The following is a 16078-nucleotide window of genomic DNA, read 5'->3' as shown; positions in this document are numbered from 1 at the left end:
AGGAGCGGAAGATTTTCAGTACAGGTGATCCATTTTCTCAAGGAGCTGGTAAGTGAAATATTTGAACCTATAAGGGAAATCCTGCATTAGTGCTTAGACTGGTTACAGGAAATGTGAGCTACTTCAACAGAGAAAAAAAATAATAAAATATAGAAGAAAAATCACATTTGGATTGGCAAGCTTTATGTAGAGATCCGGTTCAAACCTTTCACAGAAGTCCCTGGATTTTGAACATAAGCCTTAGCTCATTTCAGAGCTAAGAATGATGTAAAATGAAAAAAAACAAAAAAACAACCCAACCATAAAGCTACTGATGGAAGGTCGGCACAGCTCGAGTAAACAGTGCATCTCTCCTGAGATGCTTGTATGACTTTTCCTAAACAGAACTTACAGAGACTTGGTGGTGTTGAGCAGACTGCAGCCTTTGTCTGCTGCGGAGCCGGTGCATGTTCTGCAGCTGGGATTCTTCTCATTGATCTGTTCCCTAAAGGGCTCTCAATCTTTGCAATGGAAGCAAAAGATAAAGTGACAGGAAGGTTTTGTTCAGTGCTCTTATTTTCAGAGATGCATTAGGCATCTCTGAAATTAAAAGGAGTAGGGTTTCCTGTTTCTGTTCCACTGTTTTTACAGTGTGCAAATATGGGAGGTGCATATAGCTTTGGTTGTATTTCCTGCAGAAGCACCATGAAGCAGACAGATAAAATAATATAGCTAATTAATTCAGCAGTGTTATCTGAAGGTAGAGTTGAACAACATGAGTGACTGTTAAACTCACTGCCAAATAAAACAGCTTTTGTGAGTGCCCTAGAAAAAATAATCATGAACGTGTTTGTACCACATTTATTTTCTATGTATGTTTTAATATCTTGCTACAGAGGCAAGATTTATCTTTGAGTATTTTCCATTTGCTCTCTAATCTTACCATTAGTCTGTGTACAGATATCTCTTCCCAGCTGTGCTTTTTCTAGTGCTTAAAGCAAAAAGCTATTAAAAATGCCCTTCATCCTGGGAAAATGTTTTGTGATAAGCAATTCTTGGGCCAGTCTGGCTTGAAAGACAACTTGTAGCCTTCTTGTCTCTGGAGGAGTGGACAGTGTTCTTGGGCACACCCTGGTGCATGGAGAGTTTGTCTCCCTTCAGAAAGTCTACTGCTCTCTCTTAGGGTAAAGTTGCACCTCTTTTGTCTGGACACCTTGCTCCTTCAAAGTGGCTCTCCGCCATCTGGCAGGATCACTGCTTGCATGTTTGCTGGCAGGACTTTCAGGCAAAAAACTGCTTGATGCACAGGAATTGAGGCTTACTGCAGCAATACGTCCATTTTGCTTGCAAGTTTGGCAAACAAGAATGCAGAGAGGCAGATTGGCTCAGGGGTGACTTCACACATGCTGCCTGGTGCACTGCCAGGCTACCCCAGCTACATGGGGTCCCCAGGCAGGTTAGGGGGTGAATGCCCACTGAGGTGTGAGTACAGGGAGGCAGCCTTGAGGGATCTCTGGGGCCAGGGACTTCAGTCAAGCTTTTCAAGATGCAGTGGAACAAGTCAGCTGTTTGGAGATCCAGGGATCTGCCTGAGAATGAGCTCAAATCTAAATGTTTCTTGATGTTTCCTTCCAGGAAAAAAACTCATTATTTTCCCAGCAATTAGGGACTAGTAAGGGCACTAGTAACTCCAGTTTAGCAATGAAAGTGTGATGTTCGTACCTCTCCTCTCTAAATTTAGTCTAGTCCTGAGCATACAATGCTTTCTATCAGTTCTTTGATAACCCATCATGAATTACACAGTGATTTGTTGCGCTGGAATATATGCAGTGATTCCTCTGGTAAAGCAAGCCAAGAGAATTTATCTGACAAATTTCAGAACAACTAGGAGTGTTGTGTCATTGGAGGTTCATTCCGTTTTGTGAAATCTGTATTCAGTTTGTGAAATGGGCAGATATGGTTTTAAAAATAATTTTATTTTCTTAGAGTTAACACTGCACTGGAAATGCTGTTTGTGTAAATAAGTTTACATTTCATGGAAATGTCTGAGAGAAAGAGATTTCTTGATGTTGGTTCTTTTTTAATTGTATGAATGCCAATCTAAATAGTATAGGAAATTTACTGAAAACAGAAAACCATAAAACCATCATTTGTGGTCCTTGCCTATATGTGTCATGGTTGGATATAATGTGAAGAACATTAATAACGCAGTTGTTTTACATCAGACGACTTTCTGATGGTGCAAAGGAGGCAGACTAGGCCCTGCTGGCCCTATCATTTCTGCTTTGCATCACCTGATGGCATTTTCTCTGATGGATCTCTCTCCTCTCTGTAGTATCTGTAGGACCTTCACTGCAGTTGTCTATTCATGCTGCACTTGGCAGATAGCTAAGCAAATAGAAGTGCACTGCCCAAAAGAACAGTTTACAATGGCTTTCCATTAATATTCCTTCCCTCTTTTTGGAGAGATCTAGGGGTGAAAACTCAAGTCTGAAATCTGTTATGTATTAAGTGGTTGTTACTGCACAGACATGTCAATATTGATGTAAGGTCCTGTGGTGTGATGGAGCTTTCAAAACAATGTCAAATCCTTAGTGGAAGTCAGGCTAACATTTTATGCATTACACTTAAGAGGCCAGTGGCTGTGTGCAATGGCAACATCCTTTGTTTGGTGACCTGGAACCTGATTTGTAAATGCATTTGTCTGGGTTTACATTCATGTGCATTCTTAGTGGGTTTTAGTACTCGTACAAACATATTTAATGAAACAAGCACTTTGATTAGGTTTTGGCCTATTTAAATATTTCACTTTATCTGTCCTCAGCTGCTTCTAGATAACCTTATTTTATTGCTTATCCAGTATAAAAACTTGCCAAGAGCCTCACACTCTAGTGCTGTGACACTAAATTGCTACAGCTTTACTTTCCCACAGAAACATTTGTGGATAGTAATATTTTTGTGCATGTTTTAAAATTGCATTGTATAGTCATTGCTTGTTGACTTCTAGAATCAGTTTAGTAAAAATGTAATGAAAAATTACAGATGCTGGAATTAACATTTAAAAGGCATGGTACTACAGAAGGAGCAAAACTGTCACCTTAGTGGACTGCTTACATTCTCCATTTTTCAAGATATAGATATGAAAAAATAAAGAAAATTATAGGGCATAAATGCTTGGCAGGTTTTTTAGACAGCACCTTTCAACCCAATTGCAGGAAAGTTGATATAGAAATGACCATTACACAATACTTTTCATTGAGAAGAGTGTCATCCTTATTGGATGGCATCCACACGGTGAAGGATTGAAAGACTGGAAGAACCATTTTGTGCTTTGGACAATTTATTTAATTTTATTTGGCCTCTGTCTTGAAAGAAGTAGCAAATCTAGATTAAAATCCAATTTATTATACACTATAATGAGTAATGTAGGTTAGATTTTAATGACTTTTGCTCTATGGCTCATTTATATTCTGTACGTCACCAGATGGTTATCTATGAAACCATTTCAAGAAAAAGAGACTCCTATGCACTTGTCAGATGCTGATGGAGTCTGTGGCAAGCAGAAACAGGAGATGTCTCTGGTCCACTCACTGTTCCAGGCTGCACAAAGGGATTGGGCACACACACAGCATTTCGGATGTGGTCTGGGAATTACATTTGAGCGGTTGGTGCATGACTCTTCAGCTGGAAAGGGGCTCTCTCTCTAGAGAGAGTACTGATAAAGAGAGACGTAGTGGGTTTCTTTTCTTTTCTTTTCTTTTCTTAGGACAGATAAAGAAAGAATCATGAGTGTTTCACCCTCTTATGTAGTATAAGGCATGCTTAATCAATTCAATGCATTTGACCCCATTGTTACTGGTATTGGAATTTCTGCAGTTCTGTGTTTGTAGGGCACACAACTTTTAGGGACTGAGATATTTCAGTGTAAGAGAAACCCAAAAGCATGGATAAAATTCCATGTCCTGTAGCACTAAAGAACTGAAAATACAGAAATTGATAATTATTCTTGCATTTGACATTCAGCCACCCCATAATACCTTAGTTCCTTGTCCATGTTCCTATATGGGCAAAATGATAAAAATAAAACCAAACCATTTAGTTTCCAAAGCCATATTCCACAGTCTGGGGCAAGAAGCAAGCCTTACTGATGAACATGAACACCTTAGAGCTGCACCTGCACAAAGAGCCAGTGTTGACTTCTTGGGATCCAGTCAAACATAAACAACAGACTCTGTTCTCGACGAGGGTACAAAAAGTTGAGGAATTTCTGGTTGGGATGCTTTCTAGAAACTGCTTTCTAGGTTGTAGACTGTGCTTTCCTCTGCAAATTACAAATCTACATCTAAATACAATTCATCAAAGTAGTTAATTTTTTTTTTCCATGCGACCTGAAGACAGACATCAAACTTGCTCTTTTGGATGGAAATTGTCTGTTTCCCAAATAAACCCCAGTTGGGTCCTGGGATTTCTTTGCTGTCAGAAAGTTGTTAAGTGGTATGCACTGAAAATCTGGGGCCTGGCAGACTCAGTGTCCATATTCAGTTTTAGATCAGTTTTGGCTTTCTTTCTTTTTTTTTCTTTTCTGTGAGAGCTGAGAACGTTGACATTCACTCAGTGTGTTTCCTCTGTGCTGAATTGCCCTACGCTGAATAACTAACAAGAGACCAAGGAACACTGTGAAGATATCTTTTCATTGCTTGTGCTCAGATTTTCCTTTCATTGCCAAGATACAGCATCCATTTCCAGCACTAAATGTCATGCACACAATAGCTCTGCTGTCGGTGTGAAAACCTAACTTAACTGGAGGAGGAGGCATAAAAGATCAGATCACATCCTCTGTGTGCAAAGCTGTGCAATCTGAAGCATCTGTTTTTTCATGGGCGATTCAAAACAGATTGATTAGACAGGATTGTATCCTAAGGCTTCATTGCCTGCCTGCATAAAGTGTAATTTTTTTTACCATTTTTGAACCATCTCTATATGTCCAGGCACTGAAAGTGATTATGGCCCTTACTTGGCCAAAAGAAGGTAGCATTTGAAGGAAGGTTTGCAGACTGGTGACTTGCCTGCACATTGCTGAGCAGTGGATGGATGAACATAAAGGCATACTGTTGCTCTTTGTCTTTATGCAGCTCAGAGCAAACAGTATTTCAGATGTGAAGTTTAAGCAAAATAAGAGGTGGCTTTATCTCACCATTTGCAAGTGGGAGACATCAAATGAGAATTGTACAGGAAAAAAGAAAGCAGAGCCAGCCAACTCCCAGTGCAAGGCAGCATTGAAAAACAAGCAGTAAGTCAGTCACTGAAACAGGAGTAGGACCCAAATCAAATTCTGAATCTCCACCCTTGCAGTTTGACCTTCACTGCATAGTCTGTAAATTGATTCAGAAACTGTATAAATTCCTTGATACAGAAGTGAATAATTTATGAGAATATTTCTCTAGCTTTATATGGTAGGGTGTACATATAATCTCATTAGAAAAATAATATAAGATGCAATGAATACATGATATGCTCTGACATTTAATGGTGTTTGTAAGATATAAGTCTATTTCTAGTGCAGCGTAGGCTTAAATAGCCAAGTGGTTTTTATAGGAGATAGGCTGCTGCATTCCTTTACAGTTTGCTAATATGTGCTAGTCTGCTGAAGTAAGCCAGCCCTGTGCTGAATAAAGATATGGGACTCTGTTCATGTATAGGAGAATGTGAATAAACCACTGTACCTTCACTGGAGATCTGTGCATATGTTACGTCTTAAATTGTGAAAAAAAAAGAAAACAATTTAAACAAATTGATTGTTTTCATTAGATACACTCCTAGGATCTGCATATACCTTAGTTTACCCAGCTGAAACTTGAAATAGAAATATGTGTAACTGGAAAATCTTTGAGGTGGGAACTGTAAAATTCCAGTTGTGAAACTTAGTTTATTCTTGTAAAACGGTTTAGTACCTTTGTTTCAAATGTGTTTAAACCATAAATGCTGCTAAGTGTTTGCTTTACTGCTGTTCAGTGCTTTCGGTGTTGCATTACATTAAGAAGCGGAGGCATGCTGTTGGTTGGAATACTGCACGCAGTGTTGTTCTGGACTGTTCTGGAAGAACAGAAGCATGAGTTCTCTTTGTATTGGTGAATGTATCAGAGAGATGAGGATACCCAACTGTGTAGTGCCATCACAAGGTAGAAAAGGAAGGAAAAAAATAATCTTTTATGACTGGACTGACATTCAGTCAGTAGAAAAAAAAAACAAACCTAAAACGGTAGAGCAAATGTTAACGAGCCTTCATCTTCAAAATAACTTTGACTTGTTACAAAGCAACTTAAACCAAATTTCTGTGACTCTCTTTCACTACATGATCTGAACAACCCCCAAAAAACAACATCTGAACTTTTCTAGGTGCAGTTGGTGCAGCATTAGCAGGTATTAGACTTTATTCAGAATCCTGCCTTCAATCTCCAAAAATTCAAATTGCACTTAGCTTAGAAAGTTGCTGAGCCAAAGTTTCTGGTCCTTTCTTGGATCTTGCTTGTGTAAAACATTCATTTGAGCTAAAACAGGCTCCTCCTATCTTGTTCCCACACTTCTCCTGAGAATCATTTTAGGTGAGATTATTGCTGTGATCACTGAATTGGGCAATGTGCAATAGTTCAGATAGAAACATGCAGAAAGCGAAGGAATAATTTTAATTTGTAGAATCTAGGTCTTCAGTAGGAAAATGTTTGCATGTGGTACTATCTAGTCACTTGGAAATACAGATTTACAGAAATATAGATTGTGTGGTGCTTGAGTGTTTAACTCCAGGGGGGATACTACAAGCAGAATTGCAGACCTCTGTGGCTTCTAATGGAAACAAGGACAGATCATGAATGAGGTAGCTAAAGTAGGTTATATTAATGCCCACAAGGAAATATGTCCATTATATTTTTTTCCTGTGGCTTTCTATTTTATCTTTCTCATTTAACAAGAATCCATACACGGAAGGACAAACTGGGGGAGGGAAATAATTCTTTAGGAAATATCCTTTTGCTTTCAGACTAGCTGGATTTGTTCCTCTTTTTTAGAAACCCCAATGCATAGCCAGTGAGCAGTGTCAAATTCTTGGTTTGAATTTCTCTTTGTGTGTTTACCGTCACAAAGAAGATATCAGTTTGTAAGCAAACAGCAGAGCATTGAGCAAGGATGTGTTTTGAAAGACAAGAACAGCTGAGCCTTCTGCAGGCTGTACAGTTTACTGATTATTGTAATCTCCAGGTTGATTTTGCTTACAGTTACATGTATGTAATTTATCTGCACATCTAATTCTATAAATTAATCCAAAGAGGAATCAGTATAATGCTGCTCTCCAAACTTCCCTCTCCCTCTTTCTAAACTTAAGAGGAAAATTCTCCAAAACTGCATTTTGTCAGAGAAGACTTCTCATTCATGCTCCTTTACTCCCTTTCTCTTCTTTCTTTCCTTTCTTGCTTGCTTTTCCTTCCTTTGTCTCTTTCTTTCATTTCTTCTTTTTCTTTTTCCTTTTTTTTTTTTTGTTTTTCATTTTCTTTACTTTTTTCTTTTTTTTTCTTTTTTCTTTTTCTTTCACTTTCTTGCCTCTTTACCCACTCTCTCCCTTATTCTGTTCTTTGCCATTCTTTCTTTCATTCTCTCTTTCTAAAGCAACTGCATTATTCTGGAGCGGGCAAATTACCTTTATGTTTTATTGCCTACTAAATTTTATATGAAGAGAACTTAGGACCTAAAAGAGTTCCTTTTGGAACAGGAGTGGGCCCCCAAAATGGACTGACTGTCCAGATTGCCTTAAGGGAAACAAGAAAAGAAAGATTAGTCACTCTACTTGCTTATTTGCCTAAATTTCACATCAGAAAAGCTTGAACAGTTTCTGAACTCGCAACTTCTTGAAGAGAACATGAAAACTCACAAACCTGACACTAGTAATTTTGCGAAAAGGCATTACTTGATAATACTGATACATGTTTCTTTGTTCAAAATCGTATTTGACTGCTGTTGTTTGGTAAGAATTAACAGTGCACTTCCAGCTGTTCAAGAGACAAATGAAAATTCAGGGCCTCCTACCAGGAGCCTGTTTCTTATTTCTGAAAAGCTAACTAGGCTTTAAATGTGGTTTAGAAGTTGATGTTACTTCAGAACTGTCTTCTTAATTCCCAGAGCTGCTATTCTACAGATGCTGACAATCTCTATACTATATTGCCCACGACTCTTTGTTATCATCTGCTAAAGGTCCAAAATCTCATTTAGCACACTACTAATTTGAAGTTCCTTTTTCCTTTTTGGAGACTGAACCAGTCTCCAAACACAAGAGCAAGCAGCATATCTGTATAGCTATTGGTCAACTAACTCTGCTGCTTTTATTAGAACTCCTTTCAGAGATGCTCACCAATACTTCTGTTTAAGTCAGCCAAGAGGAATTGTAATTGTAATCTTACATCCTTCTCTTTTTTCCAACGGAAAACATAATTTCACCAGGCAAACTGATATTCTGCCATGCAAGAAAAACACATGGTGTTTGAAAAATTGAAGCTGTCTTCAGTAAAAGCCTCTTTTCAAATGTGTGATTATTCTTTCTCTATTAGCCAACTGTACATATGTAGAATTAAAGCATTCAGAAAATAGTATTTAAAAGTATCATGAAAACAGTAATTGTAAATTCATTGTATATCTTACCCATTCTTCATTACTTTTTGTTATAGCTATGCACAGCATAGTTAGTAATTGCACTGTTTTGGTTCTCCCTGTAAAATTTTTGAATTATTTCATTTAAATGATTGACTTGAAACTGGTTATTAATAATAACATCACTGTATTATATTATATTATATTATATTATATTATATTATATTATATTATATTATATTATATTATATTATATTATATTATATAATTTTTAATAAAAACTCAGATTACTAAATTAGGAATTGACAATTCTGCAGCTAATAAGTACATTTAGCAAAGTCCTGTAGGAAAGATTTAAATGGGAACACTGTGGTGTGTTTACTGAACTGGAGCAGATGTGTGTCACATCCATTTCCCATCCAACAAGTGCTGCTGTATGACACTGTGACGTTCACAGGGACAGTTTTCTTTTCTGTGCTGTGAAAAAGATGAACAAAGTCTTCCACTCTCTAGATAGATCTATAATAGGAAGACTGTCTGTCAAATCTCAGGAAATTATATGGAGCTAATTTTGTGCTTAGAAAGATAACTGATGAGCATGAGGGAAGGGCTCATTCAGAAATGTCGGCTTTTATTCTTTGCCAAGCAGTCCCACTCTCAGGCAGATTTGGAAAAAGATGGGAAGATGAGAACAGGGGAAAACCTGACCCTGAATTCCTTTGGTAAATGTTGTCTTCTGGGATGGTAAGCTATGTGATTAAGTTGCCGAACTAATTGGATAATTTATTCTATGGTCCCGTGTGTTGATTCTTTCTGCACGGAATCATTTGAGTTGGTATTGAGGTCCATTCAATTTTTCAAGCTTTTTCAAGTGTGTCTGTAGACCCTGCAGATGTATCAAGCTAAGCCTCCATGCACACCAGAGCCATGTGGACCCTAAACCTTTACCCTTTTCTCCACTAAATTGATAACTCATACCTGCCCTTTTTTGGGTAAATCAGACTACAGTGCAATCATAAGGCTTGCAAGTCTGTATTGTGCTGCTCCATATGGAGTCATCATCGTGCTGGGAGGACATGGAACTGTGGGAACGTTTGCAGCAACTGAGGTCTGGATACAGTGGCAGTCACTGCTTGGAATGGCAAAAAAGATATCTGAGGCCAGCTGCAAGTATGGTTGACTGGGACTCTGCAGGGCCATGCAGGAGATTCCATTTCAATCACTTCTTGTTTGTATTTTAAATGAATAAAGTTTTAGCAATTTAGAGTCTTACCGTATGGTTCAGTTTGAGTCCATATATACACTCATAGAATCATTGAATCCTTAGAGTAGGAAGGGACCTATGAAAACAATCTAGTCCAACTCCCAATTTACCTAATTAAAATTATATTTTAAAGTAATATGAAAGATTATGCTAACAAAAATGTGGGGAAATATTAGAAACTATTAGATAGAGAAATACAGTTCAGAGCCTCTCTAGAAGATGGTTGGAACTTACTGATTCAACATGTCTTACAAATTTTTAGGTTTTATTTGAATTCTATAACTTTTTTTAGTGCTTCAGAGCTGGCCTGGAAATACTGCAAGGGAAACCTTGTTCTTAATATTTAATATGACTCATGATGCTAATAATAATAATAACAATAAATTGTAGTTATATTTTAATACTTCTGTAGAGACAGTTTCAGTAATTTAAGCAAGATGCACCAAATGCTAAATATAGACCATAGTTAAATTTTTTTTCTGTGTTTTGCTTGTTTTTTACAGAGCTCAGTTTTCTTATCTCTATGTAACCTCTATCCTTAAATTGAAATCTATAAGCTCAAGGATAAATAACATTTACTACAGCGTACAGGAAATGTTACTGTTTGATTAAGTTTAAAGTGTATTACACACTTTCAGTGTTTTATTTTAGAGATCTATTATATTCAACTTTCAGAGGTGACACATCACCTTCAAACACAGAAGTAAAAGACAAGCAGTATCTCCATGCAATTTTATTATTTTTTTTTTTTTACAATTGTCTGTTTCCTCTTCATTTATTTCTCATTTTCTCTTTCTATTTCCTAACAGTATTGGCTTTTTAAAGTAAAGATCCTGTCGCTGGGGCTGCTGGGGCTGTATTCCAGCAGGATCATGTAATGCTTGTGCAGTGTGTAGTCAGCAGTGTCGTCTAGCAAGGGCTTCCAGGAATGAATTAACACAGCATTTACTGGAGCAGTTTGCAGATGGGAATCCTGTGAATAACTGTCTCTTGTGCTTTCTTAATATGCTGCTATTCATTTATCTTTCTATACTGATTTTCATGTCCTATTTCAGTGTATCTTTTTTTCTTTGTACTTTCTTTTCATGGGAGCATATATGTAATGCTGTAATGTTTGCAAGGACATATCCAATTCTGAACTATTAGGTAGGCTGTTTATCTCTTCAGTTAATCCATTTAATTTGGATGGTTCAAGCTACATACCTTGTGAACAGATGATAATCAATGTCCTCTCGAACTGACCCAGAAGATTGTAAAGTTGAGAACAAAATGGTCGAAGTATAGAGAATATCTTACATTAATGTTCTGTATAAATGAGAAAATTAAAATCATGATTCTTCAATTTAATTTTGACTGATGTAACAAGACATCCTTATTTAAGAAATTAGAATGGTAAACTTGGGCATTCACTTCTGTGCAATTCTTAAAACACAGGATTCCTGAATTAGTGAAACAGTCTGCAACAATTTAAGCAGTGACACTTATATACCTTTTATATATATACTTTTAAAGAAACATGCTCATTTACAAGCCTAATTTCTTGTTTTCTCTGCGATCAAAGATCAGGTTGCGTGTTTACTGAATTGCTTCCTATATCAATTTCATCACTCAAGCAATGAGTTATAAGTAGAATACTGAAGAAAGTGCTTACAGCCAAGTTAGAGTCTCAAAGTTACTTTTATTAAACACTCTTGTCTGTGTTAATTTTAAAAGCAAAGCAGTCTAAGAGTACTGTGGTGGATTCATATATATTGCATATAATAACTGAGGTCCAGTGAAACAAATCTGATGGGCATTGTAGCCAGTACAAACTAGTACTGTCCACTTTTTCATTTAGGTAATTTTCTACTTTTGTTGTTGTTGTTGTTAACTAGATTTCTCTAAAAGCGTATGCCAATCTACATGCTTGTCAGTTTAATGTCAGAATGCTATTAAAATAGAGACAGATATGAAGCTCAAGACAGAAGGAAATAGTGCATTGCAGCCTCAGGCATAGGAGAAGCAGAGGCTGTTTTGTTGGCCTGCCGGTTCTCCACACCAGGACGTTCCCAGCAGACTGGGAGCAGGTGGCTGCCAGCCTCTATGTGTTGTACAAGGAGTGGGCTGCTTCTGAGATGTCTGCAAGTGGCTTGCTGTGTGGGCTTAAAAATGTCCCTTTAAACTGGCTTTTGTTCTACCAATGTGGAATACCCGCTCATTTCAGTCAAGAAACTCTCGCTGCTGAGATAAAGTATTACAACACAGACAAAACAGTTACAGTGTATAGCAACAAACTGTTGTACAATCAGCATAGCAATTGTTGTAGAATCAATGTCAGTACAGAAAAAAATGGGGCTGTGAGGGTCTTCACAAAGTACATTATGTTTATAGTTAGACCATGGAATAATTTTTTCCATGTGACTATTACGTATGGGCGTATGACAGCACAGAGCTGACTAAACCGAGCACTGGCACAGTGCTTTCACTTTACTGAAATTTCATCCCTTTGCAGTAATACAGGGTTTGGCTCAAACACAAGTGACCAGAGAATTTCTTGCTAGTAATGTTTGTAGGCTGTATTACTGACAGGAGTGAACAAACTCCGTATTTTAGGCTATCGGCAGACAGATGGGCATTTGGAAGAAATTTCCATTTGCAAATATTAATATAAAGTCACATTGCTAGTTGGTTGATCTCTAGTTTGTTTGGCTGTCCAGTTTAGAATCACTTGTTTTCAATTCTGTATTTCTCAACAGCTTTAGAATTCAGTGCGTTGTTTGTCAAAAAAAAAAAAAAAAAAAAGGAAAACAGGAACCTCAGTGCATGCTCTGATCCTTTGTTTCAGTGACTGAATACAAGGGACGTGCTTTTTTATTAGACATTAAAACAGGTAGATTTTAAACAGATCAAGCTAAATGCTGTTCAGTGCTTCCAATGCGGCAGCTGCTTCCCATTTGTGGTGGAGTTTAATCTACGTAAAGCAGTTTAAAAAAAATCTTCAAATCGTGCTATAGCAACGTCGTCCATTGTTTATCCTTTTGCATTGGTTTATCTGTGTGTAGCATGAAGTCAAGGAAGACTGTCTTGAAGTAAAATGTCAACTCTAAGAACTGGAACATTGCTAGCAGCAGTTGGATTGAAAGTCCGGCCTGCAGCGCTGCTGAAGCTTCCTACATTTTAACATAAGTTTAAGCACAGAAAAATAAACACAAAGAAGTTCAGTATTTTCTTAATTCCAAACAAGAAGTGTTTTGGTAATACCATTTTGAAACTGAACTGTGACTGTCTGGTGTGGTGATCTCCTGGCTTAGTCTCTGAAGAATACTAGAAAATACTGTCAAGAACAAAATTATCATTTCTCTTTATTATTATCACAGAAGCCTGTTGGCTGCAACAAGTCTCAAATAGGACCTTTATCAGATGTATCAGCAACAGAACAGATGCAGAATATCACCAAGGGATCTCAATCCACTAGAATATAGGAAAGGAATATCAGTTCATAGGAAGGGAAGGAGATTAAAGTGGGTTCAAGAACAAGAGAACCACAAAGACTGTAAAAAAAAGTCATTTAACAGGAACAGAAGATGAATTTATTTATTTAAAAAAAAAAAAAAAAAAAAAAAAAAAAAAAGTATTTTGTCTAAGTGTTATGTCTTTAAAGATGTTGAATATGTTAGCGAGCCCCACCGGTACTAGGGGAGGAAACTGGCTGTTCCAGTACAGGCAGTCTGCCATGGAATGTGTTAGGAGCCAACCCTGGAAGCTGCCTGCTGCCTCTAGGTTTTTAAATACTCTCTCCATCCCCTTCCAGGCCACTTATTTTTCCCCTTCTTGTCCTTCTGGGAGGGCAATAGAGATGAGGGAAGGGGGAACAGCAGAACTAAAAAAAATTCCCCTTGAGAAAAACACATCTGGGAAACTCCTTGTTTGTTTTACAAGACCCTGATTAGAAGCCACTGGATTCCACACCCACAGCGTATTCTTCTTGTGGTATCAGAGTTGATGACTATGGGATTATCATTATAAATCTCTTTGATTATTTTAAAATCTTATGATGAAAAAAATATGATTGTCCTCCCCATCAGTAATGAACCATGTAAACTGCATAACTCCCAAGAGTTGTCCAGCAATGGCTTAAACCAGAACATTTTCAGGCTGAGATTCTCAGATTCTGTAACCCATAATATTAAGAAGAATCTAAAATTTCAGGAGGCTTGTAATAAAACCATAGCTATGGTAACAATTACCTTCTTGATTTTATTCACTGTCATGGTTTCAGCTGCTACTGAAAGAGCAGGGCAAAGCAGGTTCAATTCCATATCAGTTTTTTGCTCCTTTGTGAAAGACGTGCTTCCTGATTTACTTGTAGAAAAAGGCAAAAATAAAAGCAGCGCAAACACTATTATTTCCTGATGCCTGCTTTGCAGATACCAGCTGGCACAGTTTATTGTTGATGCTATACAGTGCATGCAATGTAATTTTAGTGGAACATTTCAGTCTTTTATAGACCAACCTGCCCCTACCAGCAGGATACAGTTTATGAAGTAAGCTAAGCTGTTGTTAGCTCCATCCCCCCCAGTGCAGTTTAACATCTTGCTTTGTAACACACATAGCTGTTTTCTGGTAAACTAGGAGAAATTGTTTTAAGGCTTTTTAAAGGTCGCTTAGATTTTGCTGGGACATGGTGTTCAGCTTCAGAAATTGTGGGTGGAGGAAAATGATTTCTGTGCTTAGTGAAAAAAAAAAAAATCAGTAACTGAAAAATCTGTGATTTTAATTTCCAAGTAATTTAGAAGATGTGTTCGCAGAAGTGATGCTGTTGGTTCTGACACAATGCATACATGTTTGATGTTTTAATTAGGCAGTGGAAATAGTCTGCATTTTCCTAGAATGATGTTTAGCTATTTAGCATTAAAGGTTTTTGTTTTCTTTTTTTTTTTTTTTTTAATAATCTTTTAATTCAATTAAATGCAAAAGTAAGCATGTAGAATAAATATTGAACACATTTCTGCCTTTAATCAAAGAAAAAAGACTGCATTCAGAGGTTACATTTCAGCTTAATTTCATTTAGATCATTATATATTTTAGTCAAGGAAAAAAAAGATGTGATTTCTGAACGTAGAGATAGATCACAAATCCTTGGGTAAGATGTGTTGCAAATGACATTAATGAGACAGCATCTGTTTAGTGCCAAGCACTTAAGCTATTACTTTCTTTTGTTGTTGATTCTTCCAAGAGGGTTTTTGTCATGAGGAAAGAAGTGGGGAAAGGGCTTTGCAGACAATAGAAACTTGAGTCCATTCATTGTCTGGAGCATCTCATTTCACAACAATTATACCGGCTGTTTCCACTTAGCATAGATTTACTTGTAAGGCACCACGCTGTGGCTTTCTAAGAGTACCCTAAACTTTATACACCTCTGGAGTGGGGCTGTATTGGGACAGGGATTGCTATACTCCTAAGAGTCAGCCCAAGGGAAGGTGGTAAGCTTGTGCAAGTGCTCTTAGTGCAGGCAGGCGTTATGAGGTGCAGAGGCACAAACGAAGTGGCCTGGCAGTACCCAGCTTCTCTGCTCAGTTGCGCCCTGCAGATTGGAGAGCACAGACTCAAAGGATGGCTTGGGATATCCTCAGGACCCACAGGTGAGGTCCGTGCAAAAGATGTGCCACAGCAGCAATAAACAGCACATGCCTGGCTTTGCAGGAGGTCCATTCCAAACCAATAGCTTTTTTTAAAAGAAGTTTTTGAGAATCTCTGACAAATTCTGCTCCCTGTCTAGAACTATGTACGTAGGCAGACTGCAGATGCAAAACATTTCTGGAAAGTGCATAAAATATTAGCCAGCTGAATGTATTCATAGAGCAAAGCCACTGACTGCAGTTTGGCCCAGTTTCCAGGCAGACACACAGGTTATTTGCTTTAATTCAGTTACAATAAGAATAACTTAAAATCTAATCAAAACAATGAATGTATCCCAGGTTCAGTTATCTAACTGCTTAAAGGGCTTTTTGTTTTTCTTTCTTTCTTCTTTCTTTCTTTCTGCTCTGAGCAGTAACATTTTAAAAGCATGAAGGGGTGGGCTCAGACACCTTGGAAAACAAGAAGCTGCTGAGTCAACCTCCCTCTGCAAGGAGCGTGGCAGCAGTGAGTCAGCCAGCCAAACCCATTGTGTTCTGATCTCCTTTATTCACGTTCTTTTTTTTCTCTGTAATATTATTCATAAGT

The 16078-nt window shown here is 37.6% G+C and overlaps 1 protein-coding gene across 1 annotated transcript in view; it reads left to right on the top strand.

Annotated features, from left to right (window-relative positions):
* Positions 1–16078, top strand: part of CEP85L (centrosomal protein 85 like) — a 142420-nt gene that overhangs the window by 12190 nt on the left and 114152 nt on the right. The window lies entirely within an intron of this gene.

The sequence above is a fragment of the Lagopus muta genome, chromosome 2, assembly GCF_023343835.1.
Source record: "Lagopus muta isolate bLagMut1 chromosome 2, bLagMut1 primary, whole genome shotgun sequence".
In the NCBI taxonomy this organism is placed as follows: domain Eukaryota; kingdom Metazoa; phylum Chordata; class Aves; order Galliformes; family Phasianidae; genus Lagopus; species Lagopus muta.
The sequence above is the reverse complement of the archived record's forward strand: the minus strand, read 5'-3'. Positions and strand labels throughout refer to the sequence as shown.